We start from the raw sequence: 8,511 nt of genomic DNA on the forward strand, positions 1-8,511 counted from the left end.
ATTTTATAAATGTGTACGGCTTTATTTTATCAATAAAAGAAAATCAATAAAATCATGACAGTTACTAATCCTGTCGGCCGCTCGTCAGATTCGTGTCCAAGATACAGTTGCGTGTATTGCTGCCATTCAGGTCTGAAATACTAGTTAAGTTAAATAATATTGAGGTACCTTTTCATTGAATACTGTTATTATTAGTAATTTCGCAGACCACACTACACTTTATTGGATGTATATTTTACAATATGTTTGAAATAATGACAATTTTTCCTGACATGGCAATTGCTTCGACGGACTGACAGTGGTACCTCTGGCATAGACAGGGCTTCAGGGATGGATAAAGAGAGACGCGTGACGCTACATGTTTCAGCATTAAATGTTTGGTGAAAGGACCATTATTAAATATACTACACAACTTTACGAAATTTAGCGCTTTTTTGATCGCTTTTTAGGGGTGGATACAGCGCCCTTTCAAATTATGAGTTGGCAATACTGATCCTGCTACATCGCGCAGCTCCAGTCTGCACAAGGATTCTATCTGTACTAAGAGGATATACGGGTTCAATGGGAGGGGTGGAGGTATCGATCAGGGAATGCCGATACCAAGAGATGGCACGTGGTTATCAAGCAGCACGGGGGTGAGGGATGGGGGAATCCATCATCGGGGGAGGACGTGCGTCTAAATAAATTTTAGTGGTGGGCAAGTACCACTAATTTTAGTAAATCCTTTATCTGCAAACTTGTTTATCGGTACTACCGGTACTTTACCTGACACAGCAGAGTTGTTGCCTTTGTGGCAAAAGCAAGAAAATGCATCTGGGGTTGAAGCTTCATGCATCCCCCAAGGACATTAAAAGGTAGTGTAATCGCCGCTGGGCGACTGTAATATTCAGGATGACAAAACGACCCAGTCGTTTACTCGCTTTAATGCGGTTAACCTGCATGACAATCAAATTGACATCAGTATGAGGAATATTGAAACGTAAACAAAAATATGCAAAATAAGACATATAGCCATCATAATAATAATTGATTATTTAATACAACATACAGGCAACGTAAGGATAACCGATATAAACATCATAATGTACCAGATAATGCTTAATGCCCTACTTATATATAATCATTGACACAGTGATAAGTAATATGAATCATGAACAAATCAGTGTCATGAATAATGACATAAAGGCAATAATACGTATATTGTAACTCACAGTGTAATAGCAATTAACTTAACAATAATTTTCAGCTGAGTAGCAAATAGCAAATGAACTACAACATAACACTTACGACAATGAGGGTCGGCGTTGAACAGAATACGATGTATGTACAATGGAACCATGCGTGCTTTGGGATCCGAGTGGTCTCCAAGCGCACGGGTTCGAATCCTGTCCATGGTCCGAGTGTAGGTTGGGCTTCCTCACTCGGGGCAACGGTTTCCTAGCGGGTGGGCTTTGAGATAGGGGGTACCCAAAAGTATCCCCTTTAGCCCATAAATTCCCGTGAAAAGCCCACATGGTATAAATAAAAAAAAAAAAAAAAAAATCAGAGGGCGGAGTGCAACACCTCTCTCACTGACGACCAGACAGAATCTGCCTCCTTCAGAGGCAGCTGGGGCACGCCACATGCGACCTATTTCTTCATCCCCTGCAGAATCAGCAGCGATCCTCTGTGTCCTTATCTATCCTACGCGCAGCGTCATCAGTCTTTGCGCATAAACAACCCTCTTACTACCTCTCTGCATCTAAGTTAACCTCCGTACATCTTCACTACTGTTACTTACTGTTATATTTACTAATGCTCATATGTTCTTAATACTACAAGTTATGATAATTAACTATTCTTTTATTACTTAGCATCCTTAGCCTCACATCACAGTGTGAGGCACCACGACTGGCGACTACAGGTAGTATGTATGAAAGTCTGGTGACATCTAGTTTGAGGTAGCTTGTGAACTTCAATAACAGGTGATATGAATATGGGAAGGTTGTCTTATCCAGAGACTTCAGCCCATTTTTTTAGTCGCTCAGCAATATAGTCACTTGCGAGACGATGTAGAATTTATTTCTTGAGCACTGAGTGGGTGGTTTGCGTTGAATATACCTTATTTAGGCCACTGGAGATCATGCACGTTAATATTTTATATTCTAAAAGTGTGGCGGCCAAAGCTGTTGCCAGGGCACTATAGTCTTTGGTGCTGAGTGAGCTTTATTCACCTTGTGAAGGTTAACAGAAGTTTTGCTCGTGCTCACTGGTGTGATTGGGTGTATAACTACTACAGTAATTTATTGAATTACAATGTGTTAGGGTAGCAAATAGTTACCCAGTTAGCTCTTGTCAAGGGAGAAATAACTGTTCATATTGCTTGATATTATTTTTCTTTCAGTATATGATTCCAGTTTTGGTGATTTCAATGAATAGCCCTCCATCCAAGCTGCACACCTTGGGGAGGAAGTCTCTACTGGTGCTGAGCTTAGCAAGATATGACAGGTGTACTTGAATGGAGTCTGGCCTTCTCTCAAGAATTGTCACCAATCAGTGATCACACCAGAAAGTGTATGGGATGTTTCTTCATGGAACATACGTTAGTGATGGATGTATGATAGTAAAATAATTCATTAACTTTTAATGACAAAAAGGCAATATTCAATAATGGGGTGTTATTTGGAAGCATGTTTAACCCATACAGCGTCAGCAGACCTGAGACTTTGTGATTTCGCTAGTGCTGGTCACATCATGGATTTTTTTTTTTTTGCTAAACCAGTCTTAAATGATGTGAAACAAATGAAAATGACAGTCATTCCTCCCAGAAATGACTGGAAGTGGTATTAATTGGTGCGAGATATTTTGCGCTAAGGTTAGCGACTTAGCAATGCCTTATGTGACTAGTTTATTTGCTTCCTTGTTTCTCACCAGTCGATCCCCGAGTTGGACACATGCATAATATCGTTCCTGAGTTGAAAGAAAAACAACATGTCATGTTTTGCTGTTTGGGAGTGCTTGTGGATAAAAATAGACACGAGATATCGCGAGTGGTGTTGCCTTTCGCGGTGCAAATATTTTCTGAGTAATATGTACTTGTTTTTCCTTATAACAAAGCTATTGGAAAATTCTTATTTATGTCATACAAAGTTTTCACTACCACAATATAACAGTTACCAAAAACAACTGAAATGGTAAGAGTAAGTAATGGAAATTACGCTTTGTTCATATTAGCGGAGTTAAGGCGTCAGTTTCCCGCTACACCGAGCTGAAGGCAGCAGAAACTGCTAAAGTTCATATATGTAATAAATAAATACAGGAAGCATTCATGTTAGCAGGGACGAGGAGACAGCATGAGCAATGTCTGCAGTGCATGATGGCAGTATAATGGTAGGTTTTGAGGACGCAATACCTCCGAAAACACGAGGAAGCTCGCCGACGTATCTCATACGTCTCTGACGCCCGGTTCGCTCAGAGTAGCCAACGTATCTCGTACGTCTCTGACGCTGTACGGGTTAATTTGTGGTATATTCCTTTTAGCAGTATTCAAGATATCGTTTCAGTTATTTTATAATATTTCAGTATGTCAGTTACATGTGCTGTACTTATCTCCACTACATAAGAGAGAAGATTGTAATTATTGTCATGCTGTTAATGTAATGACTTACGACAGATGGTGCCAGCATGGAACATGAATGCCCCACCCTCACTACTGGTGCCAGGCAGCACTTCTTGCCACCTGTAAGTCTTGCTGGAGATAATAAGCAGTGCAAATAGCACAAACTGTTGTAATACCTTTGAGGCATCACTCCATCCATAGGAAGCAAGCTATTTTTATATGTAGAGAAATGGCTAAGGAGACATTTTTACACTATATCACATCTTCGTTTTTCCATAATCTCAGCATTTTAAGTTCTTGATTAGTCCATTATAGTTTTTTTTTTAATCTTATTTTTAAGACATTATTGAAAGTATAGCCTGGGAATTTAAGTGATCATTTATTTCAACAACCTCTTTCATCAAGCAGTGTACGTATATATGTGCCTCATATATTGATTTCTTACCAGATGGTTTTATTGTAGACCTTTTACTGAATATTATGTTCAATTCTCCTGGCTCTTTGTAACTTTAGCAACTTTGCATCATAGGCAAACATCATGAGTGGTAGTACAGATCGTTGTGGTACTCTACTCGTCACCTTGATCCACCTTGAAATATTATCTGTGATTATTGTAGATAATGATAGACCTTTTGATATTTCTATATTTGTCTAGCAGGAAAAGCAGTCAAGCTTACATACGATCAAGTTTATATGCTGTAGGACAAATTCAACAAAATGAAAAGGGACCTGGTGAAAACACCACAACAATCAATTAACAAAGCATCTAACTATTTGTGTAGAACAGTGAGGGCATTATTTGCAGGGCAGATTATGCATGCTGTAAAAAGTAAGGCAGCCATAAGGTATGGGTTGGAAGAGAGGAGGTTTGCTTTAGCCATGTATACCATTACAGTCTTAAAGCTTATAGATTTCTTCATTCAGTTTTCAATCTTCCTTCTCCTTCAACATTATGTTTCAGTTTCACTGCTCTACTGTAACATAATGACTCTGATGTTGGGCATGCTTTTGACATGTGGGTATGTAACATAGCTTTGAAAGCTCAGCTTCAATATATATTTAAATCGATAACAACATGTAAACTATTGCTTATGTTAAAGTGTGTCTGCATTATGGATTCACTGTATTTTTTTTTTATTTATTTATTTTTTATATGCAAGAGGGAAGGCTGCCAAGGGCAACAAAATGTTAGAAAAAAAGGCACACTGGAACTGCAGGTTTCCTAAAAGGTCCGAAAGAGTTATACAAAATTCAAGGACAAATGTCTTGATGTCAATCTCTCTCTTAAAAGCAATACAGAAACAGGTAGGGAGTTCCAGATTTTACCAGTGAATGGTATGAATGATTCAGAGTACTGGTTTACTCTTGTATTAGAGGGATGGACAGAATAGGGATGAGAGGAAGAAGAAAGCCTTGTGTAGTGAGGCCGCAGGATGAGGGGAGGCATGTAGTTAGCAAGATCAGTAGTGCAGTTACCATGAAAACAGCGATAAGATATAGAAAGGGATGTAACATTTCGGGGGTGAGAGAGAGGCTGAAGACAGTCAGTCAGAAGAGGGGAGTTGATGAGACGAAAAGCTTTTTTTATTCCATTCTATCTAATAAAACTGTATAAGTGGAATCCCCTCCAAACATGCGAAGAACACTCCATACAAGGACGAATAAAGACGAATAAAGACGAATAAAGACGAATAAGGACGAATACAGAGTTAGCAGTTGGAAAGGCAAGAAAAACTGGCAGAAATGCCGCAGAACACCTAATTTCATAGAAGCTATTTTAGCAAGAGATGAGATGTGAAGTTTCCATTTAAGATTATGAGTAAAGGACAGACCGAGGATATATATTCAGAGTGGAAGAGGGAGACAGTTGAGTGTCATTGAAGAAGAAAGGATAGCTGTCTGGAAGGTTGTGTCGAGTTGATAGATGGAGAAGTTGAGTTTTTGAGGCATTGAAAACTAGTAAGTTTTTTCTCTGCCCAAATCAGAAATCTTAATAAAAATATCAGAAGTCAGACGTTCTGTGGCGTCTCTGCGTTATCTTTTGACTTCCTGAAGGGTTGGTCGTCTCTGAAAGGACATGTAAAGATGTAAGGTGGTATCATCAGCGTAGGAGTGGATAGGGCAAGAAGTTTGGTTAAGAAAGTCATTAATGAATAATAGAAAAAAGAGTGGGTGATAGGACAGAATCTTGATGGACACTACTGTTAATAGATTTAGGAGAAAAACAGTAGTCGTCTACCACGGCTGCAATAGAACGGTCGGAATGGAAACTTGAGATAAAGTTGCACAGAGAAGGATAGAAACCGTAGGAGGGCAGTTTTGAAATCAAAGCTTTGTGCCAGACTCTATCAAAAGGCTTCGATATGCCTAACGCGACAGCAAAAGTTTCACCGAAATCTCTGAAAGAGGATGACCAAGATTTAGTAAGGAGGGCCAGAAGATCATTGACGGAAGCCATACTGGCGATCAGATAGAGGATTGTGAAGTGACAGATGTTTAAGAATCTTCCTTTTCAGGATGGATTAAAAAACTTTAGACAAGCAAAAGATTAAAGCTATAGGATGGTAGTTAGAGTGATTAGAATGGTCACCCTTTTTAGGAACGGGCTGAATTTAGGCAAATTTGCAGCAAGAAGGAAAAGTAGAATTCGATAGACATATTTGAAAAAGTTTGGCCAGGCAAGGTGCAAGCATGAAAGCACAGTTTTTTTTAGAACAATAAGAGGGACCCCATCAGTTCCATAAGCCTTCCAAGCGTTTAGGCCAGCGAAGGCATTAAAAACATCATTATGAAGAACTTTAGTCGTAGGTATGAAATAGTCAAAGGGAGGAGGAGAGGGAGGAACAAGCCCAAAATCATCCAAGGTGGGTTTGTTAGCTAAGGTTTGAGAGAAGAATTCAGCTTTAGAGACAGATATGATGGCAGTGGTGCCATCAGGATGAAATAATGGAGGGAAAGATGGAGAAATAAAGTTGTTGATGTTTTTGGCTAGATGCCAGAAGTCACGAGGAGAGTTGGAGTTCGAAAGCTTCTGACATTTTCTATTTATGAAGGAGTGTTTGGGAAGTTGAAGAACAGATTTGGCACGATTTCGGGCAAAAATATAAATTGCGTGAGATGCAGGAGATGGAAGGCTCAAGTGCCTTTTGTTGGCAACCTCTCTATCATGTATAGCACGATAGAGGAGCCTAACGGAGAAGATAGGGTAACAGCATAAACAGAGGTATTGGAGGTAAGGAAAAAATCAAGAATGTTGGGCGTATCTCCTAGATGGTCAAAAATATGAGTAGGGTTTTTCACCAGTTACTCTAGGTCATGGAGGATAGCAAAGTTGAAGACTGGGCCACCAGGATGGTCAGTGAAGGGAGAGGAAAGCCAAAACTGGTGATGAACATTGAAATCTACAAGGATGGAGATCTCTGCTAAAGGGTAGAGGGACAGAATGTGCTCCAATTTGGAAATTAAGTAGTCAAAAAATTTACTATAGTCAGAGGAGTTAGGGGAGAGATAGACAGCAGAGATAAATTTAGTTAGAAAGTGAGTATTGAATCTAAGCCAGATGGTGGCAAACTCGCAAGTTTTAAGAGCGTGGGCACGAGAGCAAATTAATTTGTTGCGCACATGGACGCAACTTCCAGTTTTGGAACGAAAATGAGGATAGAAAAAGTAGGAGGGAATAGAAAAGGGTCTACTGTCGGTTGCCTCAGACAGCTGTGTTTCGCTGAGGAAAAGAAGATAAGGTTTAGTAGCGAAGAGGTGATGTTCTACAGATTGAAAATTAGATATAAGATCGCGAATGTTGCAGAAGTAAATGAAGAAAAGTCGAGGTGTCAAGACATTTTAGGTCGCCACCGAGAGAGCAGTCCGACCTGGGGACATTTCTGGTCCCCTTCCCAGAAGGGGACTCCGAGACTGGATTTGGAGTCGCCATTTTAAATTTTGAGTTTAAAGTGAAGGGTGTGTGTGTGTGTAATTCATCCCGGTCGTCTACTGGTCATCCAGCCAGTCTTTCCCATTACGGATCGAGCTCAGGGCTCATAAACCGATCTTCGGGTAGACTGACACCACATCAACACACAACACACACCGGGAAAGCGAGGCCACAATCCCTCGAGTTACATCCCGTACCTATTTACTGCTAGATGAACCGGGGCCACACATTAAGAGGCTTGTCCATTTGCCTCGCCGCTTACCGGGACTCGAACCCGGCCCTCTCGATTTTGAGTCGAGCGTGCTAACCACTACACTACGCGGTGTGTGTGTGTGTGTGTGTGTGTGTGTGTGTGTGTGTGTGTGTGTGTGTGTGTGTGTGTAAGTGCATGTAGTTTTGTGTGAAGAAGTCTTCAGAGGGCAGGCTGTGATTGACCCCTTAAGTTGTGAGACTCAAAAGGAAACGTTCAGCGATATCACAACTAGCTTTAATGGAAGGATCACAGCACCTCCTGAACAAGTGTTATTAGACCTTGCTGGGAGTAAATTATCGTTTCGGTTGGTGTCTAATGCCTCCATCTTACCTCTGTGCCCTTATATTTACTACAGCGTGTTAGTTCTTTTATTTATAACTGCCTTACTTTTTATGGCGTTCATTTTTTTTTCTTTTGCCTATAGGTATATTATTCTGTTTCATAAAAAAAAGTCATCAAAATTCAAAGAATGATATAGTTGAAGTAATGCATAATCTGCTCTCTAATATGGAGAACTATGTATGGAGTTTGTGCACGCAGGGTGTGAATACTGGCGCTGACCTTATTTTTTCCTCATTTATGATGTCACTTAGAAGCACAGTGCATGGAATGTTTATCAGCTGCTTTGTTTGTTTTTGTATGGCCACAAAAGCTGCTCATGTTGGATCAACCCCATAAGGTGCACTATTTATATGCCTGTTTTAATGCTCTCTCTCTCTCTCTCTCTCT

The 8,511-nt window shown here is 40.2% G+C and overlaps 1 non-coding gene across 1 annotated transcript; it reads right to left on the bottom strand.

The window, feature by feature from the left end:
• Positions 1-7,780: 7,780 nt before the first annotated feature.
• On the bottom strand, positions 7,781-7,854 carry Trnal-caa. Its single transcript has one exon. It is a non-coding gene; the product is annotated as a tRNA-Leu (tRNA).
• Between the last annotated feature and the right edge of the window lie 657 nt (positions 7,855-8,511).

This window comes from Portunus trituberculatus, chromosome 50, assembly GCF_017591435.1.
Source record: "Portunus trituberculatus isolate SZX2019 chromosome 50, ASM1759143v1, whole genome shotgun sequence".
Taxonomy (NCBI): Eukaryota; Metazoa; Arthropoda; class Malacostraca; order Decapoda; family Portunidae; genus Portunus; species Portunus trituberculatus.